This window comes from Pelophylax lessonae (genome assembly GCF_965119305.1).
Source record: "Pelophylax lessonae genome assembly, chromosome: 1".
Taxonomy (NCBI): Eukaryota; Metazoa; Chordata; class Amphibia; order Anura; family Ranidae; genus Pelophylax; species Pelophylax lessonae.
Genome location: NC_138768.1, coordinates 73,821,644 through 73,838,462, shown reverse-complemented (window position 1 = coordinate 73,838,462; position 16,819 = coordinate 73,821,644). Strand labels below are relative to the sequence as shown.

Below are 16,819 nucleotides of genomic sequence, written 5' to 3'. Positions count from 1 at the left end.
ATTGGACACTGGACATTGGATATTGGACACTGGATACTGGACACTGGAGATTGGATACTGGACACTGGACATTGGACACTGGCCATTGGATACTGGACACTGGACATTGGACACTGGATACTGGACATTGGATACTGGACACTGGATACTGGACACTCGACATTGGACACTGGACATTGGATACTGGACATTGGATACTGGACATTGGACACTGGACATTGGATATTGGACACTGGATACTGGACACTGGAGATTGGATACTGGACACTGGCCATTGGACACTGGCCATTGGATACTGGACACTGGACATTGGACACTGGATACTGGACATTGGATACTGGACACTGAACATTGGATACTGGACATTGATTACTGGACACTGGACATTGGATACTGGACATTGGACACTGGACATTGGACACTGGACACTGATTACTGGACACTGGACATTGGATACTGGACACTGGACATTGGACACTGGACATTGGATACTGGACACTGGACATTGGATACTGGGCACTGGACATTGGATACTGGCCATTGGACATTGGATACTGGACACTGGACATTGGACACTGGACACTGGATACTGGACACTGGACATTGATTACTGGACATTGGACATTGGATACTGGACACTGGACATTGGACACTGGATACTGGAAATTGATTACTGGACACTGGACATTGGATACTGGACACTGGACATTGGACACTGGATACTGGACATTGGATACTGGACACTTGATACTGGGCACTGGACATTGGATACTGGACATTGGACACTGGCCATTGGATACTGGACACTGGACATTGGATACTGGACACTGGACATTGGATACTGGACACTGGACATTGAACACTGGATACTAGACATTGATTACTGGACACTGGACATTGGATACTGGACACTGGACATTGGACACTGGACATTGGATACTGGACATTGGATACTGGACAGTGGATACAGGACACTGGATACTGGACACTGGACAGTGGATACAGGACATTGCACAGAACATGGAAATGCAATTATTTTAGTAAATATAAACCACTAAACACCTTTTCTCATCAGAAGTATAGAGCAGTCTTGTGACTTCTATCAGTTCCTGGTGAAGCTTGTAGGAGGAGTTTTCATACTGCACTGAGCTGTCCTATGAGGCTGCATGACTCCTGACCCTCTGTCTGGAGCAGCCTTTCTCAACCTTTTCAACACAGAGGAGCCCTTGAAATAATTTTCAGGTCTCAGGGAACCCCTGCTAAAAATGACTATATCTACAATTTATGATACATTAGTGTGATGGTCAGTGGGATGAATGCTCCTTACACTTGTGGACATTGGGGAGAATTACATTCTTACAGATAGCTAAAAAGATCAGTGGTGTCAGGGGAACTTATCTGAGAGGCAGAAATTGCTCATTGCTCAAGGAACCCCCAGCAACCTCTGGAGGAACCCTGGGGTTCCACAGAACCCTGGTTAAGAAACACTGGTCTAGACAGTGCTGATTGGCCCTGTGCTGATCACATGCACCCTCCCAAGAAAATAAAAAAAAAACTCTCTAGCAATACACACCAAACTGAGCATGTGCAGAGTGACTCCAAATTCTCTGTCTTATCCGGACATGTTATGGGGACAGTGGAAGAAGAGGAGGATCAGAAGCATGTGCAGACTGACTCCAAAGTCTCTGTTTTATCCGGACATGTTATGAGGACAGTGGAAGAAGAGGAGGATCAGAGAAGACAGGATCAAACAGCCTTTTTATACAATGCAAAGGACCTTTTAGGTTCCAGGGTGAGTATAACAAAGCATGCTTTACTGCATATACAGACTGATTTTACTGTTGTGGATTTACTAACACTTTAAGGCAGCCCAATACGAATGCACCATAACATGACCCTTTGCATGGAGCACCAAAACACATGCCATGTACGCAGTGATGTGCTGATGTACATCTGTGTTGGTAAGTGTGTTGGGGTGCCATTTACATTTCATGGCACCACAATAGGAAATAAACATTGCGGCTAGAGGTGCATCAAATGCAATTTTTGGTGCCAAATCTAAAAAACAGGATGCACTTGGTCGAAAACCGAAAACGCAAATGACAGATTTAAAAAAAAAATATATCTTTATATATAATTGTAATATATTCAACTTTTTAATTAATATCATGATTTTAAATGAATATGATTTTATTGTCGGCCATTATCGGCACATTTAGCGCAAGAAAAGCTCAAGAAAAATGCACCCTTTTAAATTCTATGTATGTCTTCACACTGGTCCATTGCTTGAAATGTAATGATAATGCAGAAAGAACGCATCAATAACACACCAGTGTTACGTTTTTTATGTGCTTTTTGAGTCACATGACCTATGAAAAACACACTATAAGCACAGTAAAATTGTGGCAAAATCACAATAAAATCGTTTTTGGCGTCATTATTTATTATTATTATTATAATAATAATTATAATTTATTATATTTATAATAATAATTATTATTATTATTATTTGGCGTCACCTTTTTCTTTATTGGCTGGGTGCAAACACTAAATATGGGAGATTAATATGCATTGTGAAGAGGGCCTCAGGTTCAAACATTTTACTGGAATTTATGAACATTTTCAAAATTTTATAAATTTATAAAATTTATCAAAATTTATAAAAGTTATCAGTCTGGCTCGAACATCAGCTGCACATGATTGCTCAGGGTGGGCCTCCTGAGTGCAATATGTCTGTGCAATATCTAGGGGCCCACATGACAACCCAGGAGCACAAATGGGAGATAGTTGTCAACCAGCAACAAGAAACCATGGCAAAAAAAAAAGAAGTAATGGGAAAATCAAATAAAAAAAAAAAAAACTAAAAAAAATCTAGCGCTGAATTCATAGCAGTGAACCAATATGGATTATCAAAGGAGCTTAGAGGTAATTGTGCTATGTGATGGTAGTTTTTATTACTTGATTTTTTTATGTAGCACCCTCCTAGATAGGTGCTCGGTAAATGCATCTATCGCTCCTTCTGCTTATCAGGGGAGCCTGATCTGTTAGGTTGCCTGTTACATGTTTGCAGGTGTGATTCACTGGGTCTGAGGGAGTGTCCCTACTGTATCCAATGAGGGAGCTTGTTGGACAGTGGAGGAAACCCAGCCAGTGACCCATTGGCTTTTGTGGGAGTTCCAGAGGGCGGGCACTCTCACAGTGCATCCTGGGATTGCTCATAAAAGCTGAGGGGACATGTGACAGGGCGTCTTTCGTAGGAAGCAGAGTCCCAGGAGGAGGCAGACGTCTGTCTCTCCTCCTGCTGTATGAGGAAGGTGGTCTTAGGCAGTCGGTGTGGAGCTGAGCTGCAGAGGATCCAGTGGAGCTGACGGTGGAGCTGCTGGAAGAGTCTCTCGGGAAAAACAGTGTCCGTGAGTACTAAGGGACTTGCCAAAGTGTCTGCCCAGAAGGGGGAACACTCCAGCGAAGTCAGGGGATCAGGGAGCTAGCTCACACAGAGTGTTACAGAAAAGGGGGTGCCGTGTAGAGAACCCTGAAGAATAGGGATAAAGGGGGTACCAGGAAGGGCCCTGAAGAGTCTTCTACAGTACAGCTTATCTAAATACTTCTTCACTGCATAGTAGAGCTGCACGATTCTGGCCAAAATGAGAATCACGATTTTTTAGCTTGGAATAAAGATCACGATTCTCTGTGTAACAAAAAAAAATTGGGATAACTTTACTGTTACGTTTTTTTTTTTTATTCATTAAAGTCTATTAATTGCGTTTGAAAGACTGCTGCGCAAATACAGTGTGACATAAAATATTACAACAATCGCCATTTTATTCTGTAAGGTCTCTGCTAAAAAAATATATAAAATGTTTGGGGGTTCTAAGTACTTTTCTAGCAAAAGAAAACTGATTTTAACTTGCAAGCAACAAGTGTCAGAGAAAGGTCCAGTCTTTAAGAGGTTAAACTTCCTTTCTCCCTGGCAGAGGGAAGGAAAAGATACAATGTAATCATTTTTGTTTATAGTTACTGGGAGACTAATGCTGATAGGCTTTTGCCAGGAGGCTTTTTTTTTTTTTCCACAGCTGTTCTCTCTGCTATGCAGCTATGCAAAGAATCGAGCAAATGTCAGGTTTAGATCGTCAGGGGGGGTGAATCGAGATCGCGATTTTCATACGATTAATCGTGCAGCTCTACTGCATAGTCAAGGTGAAGCAGCGGCCTTGCCGCATTAAGATATTCAGCAGTCCCAGCAAATTGTGCATAGTGTATAAAGTTGGAGTATCCCACTCATTCCCTTCTCCTATCCAAGTTCTCAAATAAAACCACAAAAACCAAAACTCCAAGACTTTCCTGACTGAGCCAAGCACTTTGAAAATGCTAAACTGTGATATTGTTGCTAATGGTAACCCAGGGGAACCCGTAACCAGCAGCTCCCATGGGAGTAGTGTAACATTTATCACAGGTATTTATAATAGCAAGAGTATTTTACATATATTGTACATCAGTGCCGCATTCACACTCGAGAAGCGAATTAATCTACACAAAATTGCCAAATTTTGCGCTTGTTCACAAAACATACAAAAAACGCTCATCAGCTTACAGTACCATTCATTGTGAATGGAATCCAAAATGCGGCAAGCAAGATGCACTGTTTTGCACACAGAAAAAAACGCATGACACACGCGCTACAGCTTGTGTTTAACCACTTAAGCCCCGGAAGATTTTACCCCCTTCCTGACCAGGGGGTTTTTTGAAACATGCGACGCTGTACCTAAACGAATTTGACGTCCTTTTTTTCCCACAAACAGAGCTTTCTTTTGGTGGTATTTGATCACCTGTGCGATTTTTTTATCATGCGCTATAAACAAAAAAAGAGCGTCAATTTTGCAAAAATAACAATATGAAATTTCCCAAAAAAAAATGTAAAAATCTAAATTTTTTAACATTTTCGGCCAATTTGTTTTATGCTACATATGTTTGGTAAAAAAAATCACAAAAAGCTTATTTTGATTGGTTTGCGCAAAAGTTATCGCATTTACCAACAAAGGGAAAGATTTTTGTCATTTTTGGTGTTTTTTTTTAACGAGTAATGGCGGCGATCTGCGATTTTTTTTTGCGGGACTGCGACATTGGGGCGGACAGATTGGACCCTTGACTGACATTTTTGACACTTTTGGGGTTACCAGTGACATTACTACAGTAATCAGTGCTATACATATGCACTGTTACTGTAAAAATGACACTGGCAGGGAAGGGGTTAACTCTATTGGAGAGGGAGGGGTTAAGTGTGTCCCTAGGGGCGTGTTTCTAACTGTGATTGGACATGGCTACTGGTGTAAGAACAGAGATCAACGGTCCTACATAGTAGAACCGTCTGATCTCCATTTTTACACAGGGGAGACTGACAGGCGGCTTTGTTTACATTAGCCGCCTGCCTTTCTCCCTTCCCGCCGAACGATCGCGAGTGACCGGCGGACATCGGGTCCGCCGGTCACACGCATTGACTTGTTAGGGAACGAGCCGGGGCGGGTGCCCGCCTCAGCGGGCGCGTGCTCGCCCGCTATTGGCTCACAAGCCAGTGACAGGCTAGTGACGTACCGGTACGTCACTTTGCCTGGCCGGGGCTGACCGCCGCAGTATATTTACTTGCGGCGGTCAGCAAGTGGTTAAAACATGCAAAGCTTGAAGCTCAAAAAGATGCATCAGCTTCTCTGCTATGTTTGTCATGTATACGGCAGCCCATTCATTACATTTAAATAATTGGGCTGCCCTTTGCCCAAAACCTGACGTCATACTACATTGTGTGAATGGGGGGCTTACATCTACGGTCCCCATTTCATATGCACACCCATATACTGGAGCCAATTTAGAGAGGAGCCAATTATCCTACATGCCGGTGGGAGTCCAGGCCGGACCTGAATGCAACCCAGTGCTACAAGGCAGCAATGCTAACCACGGACGCACTCTGCGGATACATTATGGTATTATTTGGAAATAATAACACTTTAAAGCGGAGTTCCACCCATTTTTTAAATGTACTTTTATCCAAATGGCCATCCGCAGTGCCATATCAGTATAGATATCCAGCATGATACTTTTCCCCGTTGAGATCTGATGTGTATTCAAAGTGTCCCTTTAATTTTTTTGAGCAGTGTAGATACAGTATATATAAATAAACAGTATCTCACAAAAGTGAGTACACCCCTCACATTTTTGTAAATATTTTATTATATCTTTTTATGTGACAACACTGAAGAAATGACACTTTGCTACAATGTAAAGTAGTGAGTGTACAGCTTGTATAACAGTGTAAATTTGCTGTCCCCTCAAAATAACTCAACACACAGCCATTAATGTCTAAACTGCTGGCAACAAAAGTGAGTACACCCCTTACCCTAATGAAAAAAACATAATAATAACGTAATAATAATACTAATAAAAAAAGCTGAAATACCTAGCAACCAGTGATGCAACAGATGATAGTTTTCTCTATTGGCTAATAAAAAAAAAACCCTAAAGCTCAAAAACGCACATGTTGTGCATTAAAAAAGCACCAAAATCACGCAATTAAATGCCAGAAAAACACTCCAAGATGCTACGCTCAGGTGTGAATGCAGTCTAAAAGTGAACGTGTGCTGTAAGGTTAGGTCTGCTATGATCACACAAAGAGGCATGAAGGAGAAGACTGGGGGTTTGAACCTTACCTGTCACCTGTATAAACCAGGTCCTTGTCACCCTTTCACACGGGGCTTTCTGATCCGGTCTGTCTGTCAGTTTTTCAGGCAGATCTGATCGGATGCTCCATTCACCCCTATGGAGCAGCGGATGTCGGCGATGACATGTCCGCTGACATCTGCTGCTCTCCGATCCGATCCTGTCAGTGAAATCCGGACAGATGGAAACCCTATTTTCCATTCATCTGGAGGATTGGATAAAAATGGACAGGTGGTCCGTTTTCATCTGATCTCCCATAGAGGAGAGCGGGGATCTGACCAGTCTGTCTCTGCAAAGTAAGCAGAGACAGAGCTGTCATCCACCTGCTCAGTGGGGATCGGCAAATCGATCCCCACTGAGCAAAACTGAGTCCGTCGGGTGGAAAGCCTGGGTGAAAGGGGCCATTAGATTAGTTTAGGGTTAGGATTAGGGTGTCACGTATCTTGGCTGGAGGCCGAGTTGACAAGAGGGCTTCCCTTTTGGTTCTGGTCGGAGCACCCCTGAATGTGGTGACAGAGGTACAAGGCTGAAAAAAGCAGGACTGCCAGTAGCTTAATAGCAGGTGACTGCTAAAAACGCACCAAAAACACACAAATCTGCCAAAATTTGGGCAACAAAAAAAAGCTCTTGATTTATTTATGCATCAGGCGTTTGGCTTCATGTGACTTGGAGTGGAGATGTGAACCCTGTCCATAGAGAATAATTGATTGTTTTCTCCTCCGGTGTTTTTGAGGCTCAGGTGTGAATGGGGCCTAGCAGGCCTTTCTCTTCCTGCAGCACAGAGCAGGGTGACACCTGTAGACATTCCAAGGGGTTGGGTGTCATACAGGTGGATGCAGCGGAGTGTTTTGGTAATGAATTATTAATGCCATTGCTGTACAGCTTAGTGTTAGGAAGGTTATTCTGAATCTACACAGAGCCATAGCATTTCCCATCAGTCACACCGTCTGCATGGAGTCTGTATGGAATCTCTGGGGTGGATTTACTAAAGGTAAATAGACTGTGCACTGTGCAAATACAGTTGCTCCACAGCTTAGTAAATGAGGTGAAGCTTCACTTTACAAAGAATACACCAATCACATGCAAAGAAAATAAAAAAACAGTATTTTTGCTTGCACATGATTGGATGATGGAAGTCAGCAGTGCTCCCCCGCATTTACTAAGCTCAGGAGCAACTGCATATGCAAAGTGCACAGTCTATTTGCCTTTAGTAAATAACCTCATTGTGTCTGTGCAGGTTTCCCCCTGGTGATCTGGTTTTCTCCAGGAATGAACTGGTCCCCAGTGGTCTGAATGAAGACATCAGACTGAGAATCAAGGCACTGTATCCATAGGTTGGCGCTTTCTGTATAGCCAAGCGAGCCACGATCCTATAAAATATAAAAATGAAAAGGGCCGTCCACCCCAAAGGACAGAACGGATTCATTTATTTTATTAAAGCGGAACTTCTCTCTCCTAATCAACATTGACTAGTTTTTAATCCTCATGCTGCTAGCGTCAGTAAAAAGATAGGAAAGTATTAGAGATGCATTTTGCTGCGATTTTGCCGCAATTTTATTGTGCTCGAGCTGTCATAGGTCATGTTTCTCAAAAACCACATCGTAAACATAACAGGGGTGCAGTATAGATGAATTCTTGCTGCGTTTTTAATACATGTCAACATGGTGGTGTGTTTTTTGTGCAGTTTTTTTTACCACTTAAAGGGCGCCAGTGCCAGTACAATTATTACAGTAATTGTGCATATTTTTAGCACTGATTACTGTAGTAATGTCACTGGTCCCCCCAAAATTGTCAAAAATGTCAGTTAGGGGTCCGATCTGTCCGCCGCAATGTCGCAGTCACACTTAATATCGTAGATTGCCGCCATTGCTAGTAAAAATTAAAAATAAATAAAAATGACATAAATCTTTCCCCTAGTTTGTAGACGCGATAACTACTGCGCAAACCAATCAATTTACACTTATTGGGATTTTTTTTACCAAAAATATGTAGCAGAATACAAATTGGCCTAAAATGATGAAAAAATTAGATTTTTACATTTTTTTTATTTGGAATGTTAGCAGACAGTAGAAAATATTGTTTTTTTTTTTTTTTTTCAGATTTGTCACTTTTTTTTGTTTATACCGCAAAAAATAAAAATCGCACCAATGACCAAATAGAGAAAGCTCTATTTGTGGGAAAAAAAAGGACATCAATCTTATCTGCCTTTCCTTCGAACGATCGCCGGACCAGCTGATTGGCTCCCGTGGTGTCTAATCACAATGGGAGCAGCGCTCCGGCGGTGCGTGCGTTCCCCCTACATCTCATGCACAAAATGTACGTGATTTTGCGCAGCTGGGCCGCCTTGCCGCAGTATATATGCGGTGGGCAGTCTGGAAGAGGTCAAAGAGGAGTTCCGCCACCCCCATTAAAAAAAAAAAAAGTCAGCAGCTACAAATACTGTAGGGTTCCCGTGATCTACTCACTGTATAGCTGCGGCCCATGAATATAAATGATAAATAAAGGTTCCCGACCCCTGAAATATAGTGTATGGCTCTCACGGAATTACATTTGAAAATATGTGGTGTTCATGGCTCTCTCAGCCAAAAAGGTTCCCGACCCCTGCTCTAAGGCATATGAGACCCACTATTTCTGGTAAGTTACCCAATTTACCCTTACCACGGTGGAGAGATGAATGTCACAAAGGAGGATTGAATGAGATCCACACTGAGCACAGTATATTGGATGAGCATATCTGCACAAGGAATATTTTAGAACTTTTGATCACTACAGTCACTTTATATGGACTTGAATTAACCCTTATGGGTCACGTGCACCTTTAACCAACACCACAGTGTATCTATTTATTTAATCTCACTAATACAATTGAATACAGTATTTATATACATGTTTTAAAGCAGGGGTGGGGAACCTACGGCCCGGGGGCCGTATGTGGCCCTCAAAGTCATTTGCCCCCGTGCAGCTGAGTCTGTGTCTCTCAGCTGATCTGTCAGAATGGAGCCGATGCTTCCTGTATAGTTCCGGCTCTGTTCTGACAAGTCTGAGTGAGTCACAGGCGGAGTGATATCAAATGCACTCCGCCTGTGACCAATACAGGAAACATCGCCTCTTCCTCCAGCGCGGCGCCGCTGCTAACCAGCATTTCGCGCCAGCAGCTCACACAGCAGTACCAGCTAGAACCAGCAGTACCAGCCAGAGCCAGCAGTACCAGCCAGCAGTACCAGCCTGAGCCAGCAGTACCTACAGCACAGTACCAGCCTGAGCCCGCAGTACCCACAGCAATACCAACCTGAACCAGCAGTACCCACAGCAGTACCAGCCAGCAGTACCCACAGCACAGTACAAGCCAGCAGTACCAGCCTGAGCCAGCAGTACCAGCCAGCAGTACCAGCCTGAGCCAGCAGTACCAGTCAGCAGTACCTACAGCACAGTACCAGCCTGAGCCAGCAGTACCCACAGCAATACCAACCTGAACCAGCAGTACCCACAGCAGTACCAGCCAGCAGTACCCACAGCACAGTACAAGCCAGCAGTACCAGCCTGAGCCAGCAGTACCAGCCAGCAGTACCAGCCTGAGCCAGCAGTACCAGTCAGCAGTACCTACAGCACAGTACCAGCCTGAGCCAGCAGTACCCACAGCAATACCAACCTGAGCCAGCAGTACCCACAGCAGTACCAGCTAGCAGTACCCACAGCACAGTACAAGCCAGCAGTACCAGCCTGAGCCAGCAGTATCCACAGCAGTACCTACAGCACAGTACCAGCCTGAGCCAGCAGTACCCAGAGCAATACCAACCTGAGCCAGCAGTACCCGCAGCAGTACCAGCTAGCAGTACCCACAGCACAGTACAAGCCAGCAGTACCAGCCTGAGCCAGCAGTATCCACAGCAGTACCAGCCAGCTATACCCACCAGCAGTACCCGCCAGCAGTTCTTTTCAAAACTTACCACCACAAAGAGTCGACTCCAGACTGACCGACGCAAACCTGGAAAACCAGTTGCGAGTAGCAACATCATGAATATCAGCTAACATCACACACCTCACCAAAGAGAAGCAGTTGCAGCCATCACATTAGGGATGAGTTAATTAAATGTTTGAACCAAATATAACAGGTGCATTTTTAAATTGATAATTTTGTACAGCCCCCGAATGGTTTTATAAATACACAAATGGCCCTTGGCAGAAGAAAGGTTCCCCACCCCTGCTGTAAAGCCTAATTGATACTATATATTGGTTTAATATCACTGATTTTTATTTATTGTACATAGCACTTTCAATATGCTTTATCCATATCACTATTGATTACAGGTATATGCACTAAGGGTTGTATAATAAATTCCAGCAAGCGCTGTAGGTAGCCTCACTATCAGGCTATTACTGACACTTTTCAATACCATTCTATAGCTACTGCTTTTATACCCTCTATACCCCACAAAACCCACCACCTCCACACACCTCCAGACACGGGGGAATATACACACAGTGTACTCTGAGGAAGAGGCTAGGCCTCGAAACGCGTCAGTCATCTCATCATGGACGATTATATGGACTAAACACGGGACTTTTGAGCAATCCAGCTTGATATGCTTTATCTTTATCTACGTCTGTGAGTAGCCATTTTTTATGTCATTTAAATAAAGCCTTTTATTGAGGATAATGCGCTAGGTCAGTGCGCCCTTTTTTGTTCTTTTTGCTTTTAGTAACGGGGGAATATACCCTTGGTATATTTTCTTTTAAAGGCCTAATGTGCTAGTATGCATTGCATACCCGGTCTTGCTTTCAGGTTTGTGGCTCGGGCTCTGTGACTGGCCGGAGCCGCAAAGACGCCACTCCTGCGCATGCGTGCGGGAGCCGCCAGTCACGGCACATTGCTCTGAAGAAACTGCATGGGCGGCCGTTCCTTCAAAGCACATGCAGCAGTGATGTAACTGGCTGCTGGCTCAGTAAATATCTCCTAAACGGAGGGGAGGCAGGATGGGTTTATGATCATGTGACCACTGTGATTGGCTGTCAAGGCGGTCACATGATCGGAAAGCGATCACTACTTTCCGTTAGCCGCTGGTAACGGTGGGGGGAGCGCACAGGGCGTGCACTCTTGGCACAGCTGTATTTTCACCAATTCACGCAAATATGTGCCTGTCCTGCGCCAAGGCCCACCCGCCGAGAGGCCATATTTGCGTGCGGCCAGCGCCAAAGGGTTAATGGCAGTCGCCTCCAAGTCAGACCCTCATCTATAGTGATGTGATTTGGATCTGACATTAAATGGCATCTCCCTGTATGCTGTTATCTCTGCCTGTCTGCACAAGGCAAAGCCGCTTCAAAGTCGCATCAAAGTAGTGCTCAAATCGCATCAAGCTGCCAGCAAATCGCAAGGAAGTGGCACCGTAGGTCGCAGTAGTGTGAACTGAGCCTAAAACAACTGTTATTCCAAACAAGCTCCCCCCCTACTGCAGCTTCATCCTGAATTTAAAGCACATTGTACAATCAGATTGCAATGAGTGTGGCCCAGCTTCACAGCTGTCATCCGTATTCCTGTCTCACAGATTTCTGCAGCATGCTTTAACTGCCTATAAAGTATTAGCTGGATTTTGGCTTTAATTTGTTAGTGTATCTAAATCTGCTAGTCCATCAAACACTCCCCTCCCCCCAGACTGACAATGCTGTTGTCCAAAGTGCTCCCTGTGCCCCTTCATCCAGAGTGGGGGGGGCGCTCTAATGCAGGAGATATGTTACTGAGCAGATCACCAAGTGAAAACAGAGGGGAAAAAGCTATGTATGAGATATACCGGTACATACTCGTCCCAAGCTGGACCAATGTAAGTATGCAATAAAAATCATTTGTGGAATTCAGCTGCAAAGTGACCCATTCCTCCTGCAGTACCTGTACATGGAGGACGGGGGGAGCCGCTCCCTCTCCTCTCCTCTATGGAATAGAAGGGGTGACTATAAGGAGCTCCAGCAATTATCTTACTGAATATGATTTGTTTCAGCTTGGTATATCCTAATTCTTCATAGGGCCCCTCCGGAGGGCGGCTGAGGATGCTGTAGTAACCTATCCTACATACACTATGTGCTAACCTCTCCCAGAAGGACCTCTCCCAGAAGGACCTCTCCCAGAGGGACCTCTCCCAGAAGGACATCTCCCAGAAGGACCTCTCCCAGAAGGACCTCTCCCAGAAGGACCTCTCCCAGCGGAACCTCTCCCACAAGGACCTCTCCCAGAGGGACCTCTCCCAGCGGAACCTCTCTCAGAAGGACCTCTCCCAGCGGAACCTCTCCCAGCGAACCTCTCCCAGCGGGACCTCTCCCAGCGAACCTCTCCCAGCGGGACCTCTCCCAGAGGGACCTCTCCCAGCGGAACCTCTCCCAGCAGGACCTCTCCTAGAGGGACCTCTCCCAGCGAACCTCTCCCAGCGGGACCTCTCCCAGAGGGACCTCTCCCAGCGGAACCTCTCCCAGCAGGACCTCTCCTAGAGGGACCTCTCCCAGCGGGACCTCTCCCAGCGGAACCTCTCCCAGCGAGACCTCTCCCAGTGGGACCTCTCCTAGAGGGACCTCTCCCAGCGAGACCTCTCCCAGCGGAACCTCTCCCAGCGGGACCTCTCCTAGAGGGACCTTTCCCAGCGGGACATCTCCCAGCAGAACCTCTCCCAGTGGGACCTCTCCCAGCGGGACCTCTCCCAGCGGGACCTCTCCCAGCGGGACCTCTCCCAGCAGAACCTCTACCAGTGGGATTCTCCCAGCAGGACCTCTCCTAGAGGGACCTCTCCCAGCGGGATACTCCCAGCAGGACCTCTCCTAGAGGGACCTCTCCCAGCGGGATTCTCCCAGCAGGACCTCTCCTAGAGGGACCTCTCCCAGCGGGACATCTCTCAGCAGGACCTCTCCCAAAAGGACCTCTCCCAGCAGTCAGGGAACACCTTCTATTAAAGTATTAAGTAGAGGACTTTGCTTTGGTGGGGCAAGAGTCAGGTGCAGATTTGAATGTTAGGTTTAGTAAGGGTTGGGTGGGGGGGGGGGGGTAGGTGAAGGTTAGGCATGGGGTTCAGTGTTAGGTGCAAACTTGAGAGTTGAGTTAGGTAGGGATTAGGTGCAGGATTGATTAGGGTTAGGGAGGTTAGGTGCAGGGTTGAGGACAGTTAGGTTTGGGAGTTTAGGTGCAGGGTTGGGAAGGTTAGGTTTTGGAGGTTAGGTGCAGGGTTGAGGAGGGTTAGGTTTAGGAGGTTAGGTGCAGGGTTAGGGAGGTTAGGTGCAGGGTTGAGGAGGTTAGGGGCAGGGTTGAGGAGGGTTAGGTTTAGGATGTTAGGTGCAGGGTTGGGGAGGTTAGGTTTGGGAGGTTAGGTGCAGGGTTGGGGAGGTTAGGGGCAGGGTTGAGGAGGGTTAGGTTTAGGAGGTTAGGTGCAGGGTTGGGGAGGTTAGGTTTAGGAGGTTAGGTGCAGGGTTGGGGAGGTTAGGTTTAGGAGGTTAGGTGCAGGGTTGGGGAGGTTAGGTTTGGGAGGTTAGGTGCAGAGTTGGGAAGGTTAGGTTTGGGAGGTTAGGTGCAGGGTTGGGAAGGTTAGGTTTGGGAGGTTAGGTGCAGGGTTGAGGAGGTTAGGTGCAGGGTTGGGGAGGATTTGTGCAGGGTTGGGGAGGTTAGGTGCAGGGTTGGGGACGTTAGGTGCAGGGTTGAGGAGGTTAGGTGCAGGGTTGGGGACGTTAGGTGCAGGGTTGGGGACGTTAGGTGCAGGGTTGAGGACGTTAGGTGCAGGGTTGGGGAGGTTAGGTGCAGGGTTGGGGAGGTTAGGTGCAGGGTTGGGGACGTTAGGTGCAGGGTTGAGGACGTTAGGTGCAGGGTTGGGGACGTTAGGTGCAGGGTTGGGGACGTTAGGTGCAGGGTTGGGGACGTTAGGTGCAGGGTTGGGGAGGTTAGGTGCAGGGTTGGGGACGTTAGGTGCAGGGTTGAGGAGGTTAGGTGCAGGGTTGGGGAGGTTAGGTGCAGGGTTGGGGACGTTAGGTGCAGGGTTGAGGAGGTTAGGTGCAGGGTTGGGGACGTTAGGTGCAGGGATGAGGAGGTTAGGTGCAGGGTTGGGGAGGTTAGGTGCAGGGTTGGGGACGTTAGGTGCAGGGTTGAGGAGGTTAGGTGCAGGGTTGAGGAGGTTAGGTGCAGGGTTGGGGAGGTTAGGTGCAGGGTTGGGGACGTTAGGTGCAGGGTTGAGGACGTTAGGTGCAGGGTTGGGGACGTTAGGTGCAGGGTTGGGGACGTTAGGTGCAGGGTTGAGGAGGTTAGGTGCAGGGTTGGGGACGTTAGGTGCAGGGTTGGGGACGTTAGGTGAAGGGTTGGGGACGTTAGGTGCAGGGTTGGGGACGTTAGGTGCAGGGATGAGGAGTTTAGGCTTGGGGGGTTAGGTGTAGGTTGGGGGACATTAAGTTTTAACGAGCAGGGCCCTATAAATCCTCCTGTATTGAATTGTATTGTAACTGTATTGTCTTCCCTCATATTGTAAAGCGCTGCGCAAACTGATGGCGCTATATACATCCTGTATAATAATAATAATAATATTGGGATGAGGAGGACCTGAGAAGCTCTCTCTGTCTCCTGGGTACAATGTCCCCACACTGCTCTGATCCCTGAGCTCCATGTACCGGAGGGAGGATGAGGGTGATGAGGAGGATGAGAATGCGGTTGAGGATGATGATGAGGAGGATGAGGATAGTGAGGATGATGAGGAGGATGAGAATGAGGATGATGAGGATAATGAGGATGAGAATGATGAGGATAATGAGGATGAGAATGATGAGGATAATGAGGATGAGAATGAGGATGATGATGAGGATAGTGAGGATGATGAGGATAGTGAGGATGATGAGGATAGTGAGGATGAGAATGAGAATGAGGATGATGAGGATAGTGAGGATGATGAGGAGGATGAGAATGAGGATGATGAGGATAATGAGGATGATGAGGAGGATGAGGATAATGAGGATGATGAGGAGGATGAGGATGGTGAGGATGATGAGAATGAGTATGACGATGAGGATGATAATGAGGATGATGAGTATGGTAATGAGGATGATGATGAAGGTAATGAGGATGATGAGGGTAATGAGGATGATGATGAAGGTAATGAGGATGATGATGAGGATGATGATGAGGAGGATGAGAATGATGAGGATGGTAATGAGGATGATGAGGATGATGAGGGTATACAGAGACGATGTGAGGATTGGTGTGAATAGTAGATAATGATGAATAGATGTCCGGCCGTTCCTGGTTATGAGTGGAGAACATGTGGGATCATCCAATGAGTATAGAAGTGTCCCCCCCCCCGTACACAGCTCCTTGTATTCTCCCGGGATCGGTGAGCCCGGGGTGGGGAGATCTTCCACCAGCAGTCCCGGCACACTCCATCCCCCGCCGCACCATATGTCCCCCCCACCGATCACATTGTGTCCCCCCCCCCCCCCCCCCCCATCCATGGCACTCACCCGGCTCGGCGCTCCCCTCCTCTCCCCCGGCACATGTCACTGTCCCTGTGTCCGGATCACACTCCTCTCCCGGCCGGCTCCTCTCTCCTCTCATAACTCTCCTCTCTGATCTTTGGACTTTTCTCTCCTCTTTTGTTTGCAGTTTGAAAGTCAGCGGAGGAGAGGCTCCGCAGCGCCACCCAGCGTCCGCCCGGCGGTACTGCAACTGCCACTGTCACCCGGCGGACGGCGAGGAGTGGCCAGCGACACCAAAGGTGTGTCCCCACCCCCACCCCTCTCCCCTGCTCTGCTCTGGGTCCGACCCTTCCCCACTGCCCCCCCTCACTGGATCCCTCCTCTTAGATCTGCCCGATCAGTGTACTGGGGTGCCTGTCCCTCCCTGCACTCTGTGCCATGTGTCCCCAGGAGGACTGACATAGAGAGATGAGGAAGAATGGAAGATACTTCCCTGGGGAACATTATCCATAATAATCCATAATAATAATGTGTATAAAAGCTGTATAATAACAATTAGTGTATAATACTATTACTACTAATAATAATAATTGTATGCCTATAACAAGTGTTGCATAATAAAGATAACACTAATAATCGTATTATTATAATAAGTGTAAGTCATCCACTTGAAGACCTGGCATTTCTGGCACTT

The 16,819-nt window shown here is 46.7% G+C and overlaps 1 protein-coding gene across 2 annotated transcripts in view; it reads right to left on the bottom strand.

The window, feature by feature from the left end:
* Nucleotides 1–16,324, bottom strand: part of RAI14 (retinoic acid induced 14) — a 309,495-nt gene extending 293,171 nt beyond the window's left edge. For both annotated transcript variants that reach the window (XM_082244058.1, XM_082244059.1), the window contains exon 1: nucleotides 16,171–16,324. The gene's annotated coding sequence lies outside the window, so the exon portion shown is untranslated. The remainder of the gene's footprint in view (nucleotides 1–16,170) is intronic.
* Between the last annotated feature and the right edge of the window lie 495 nt (nucleotides 16,325–16,819).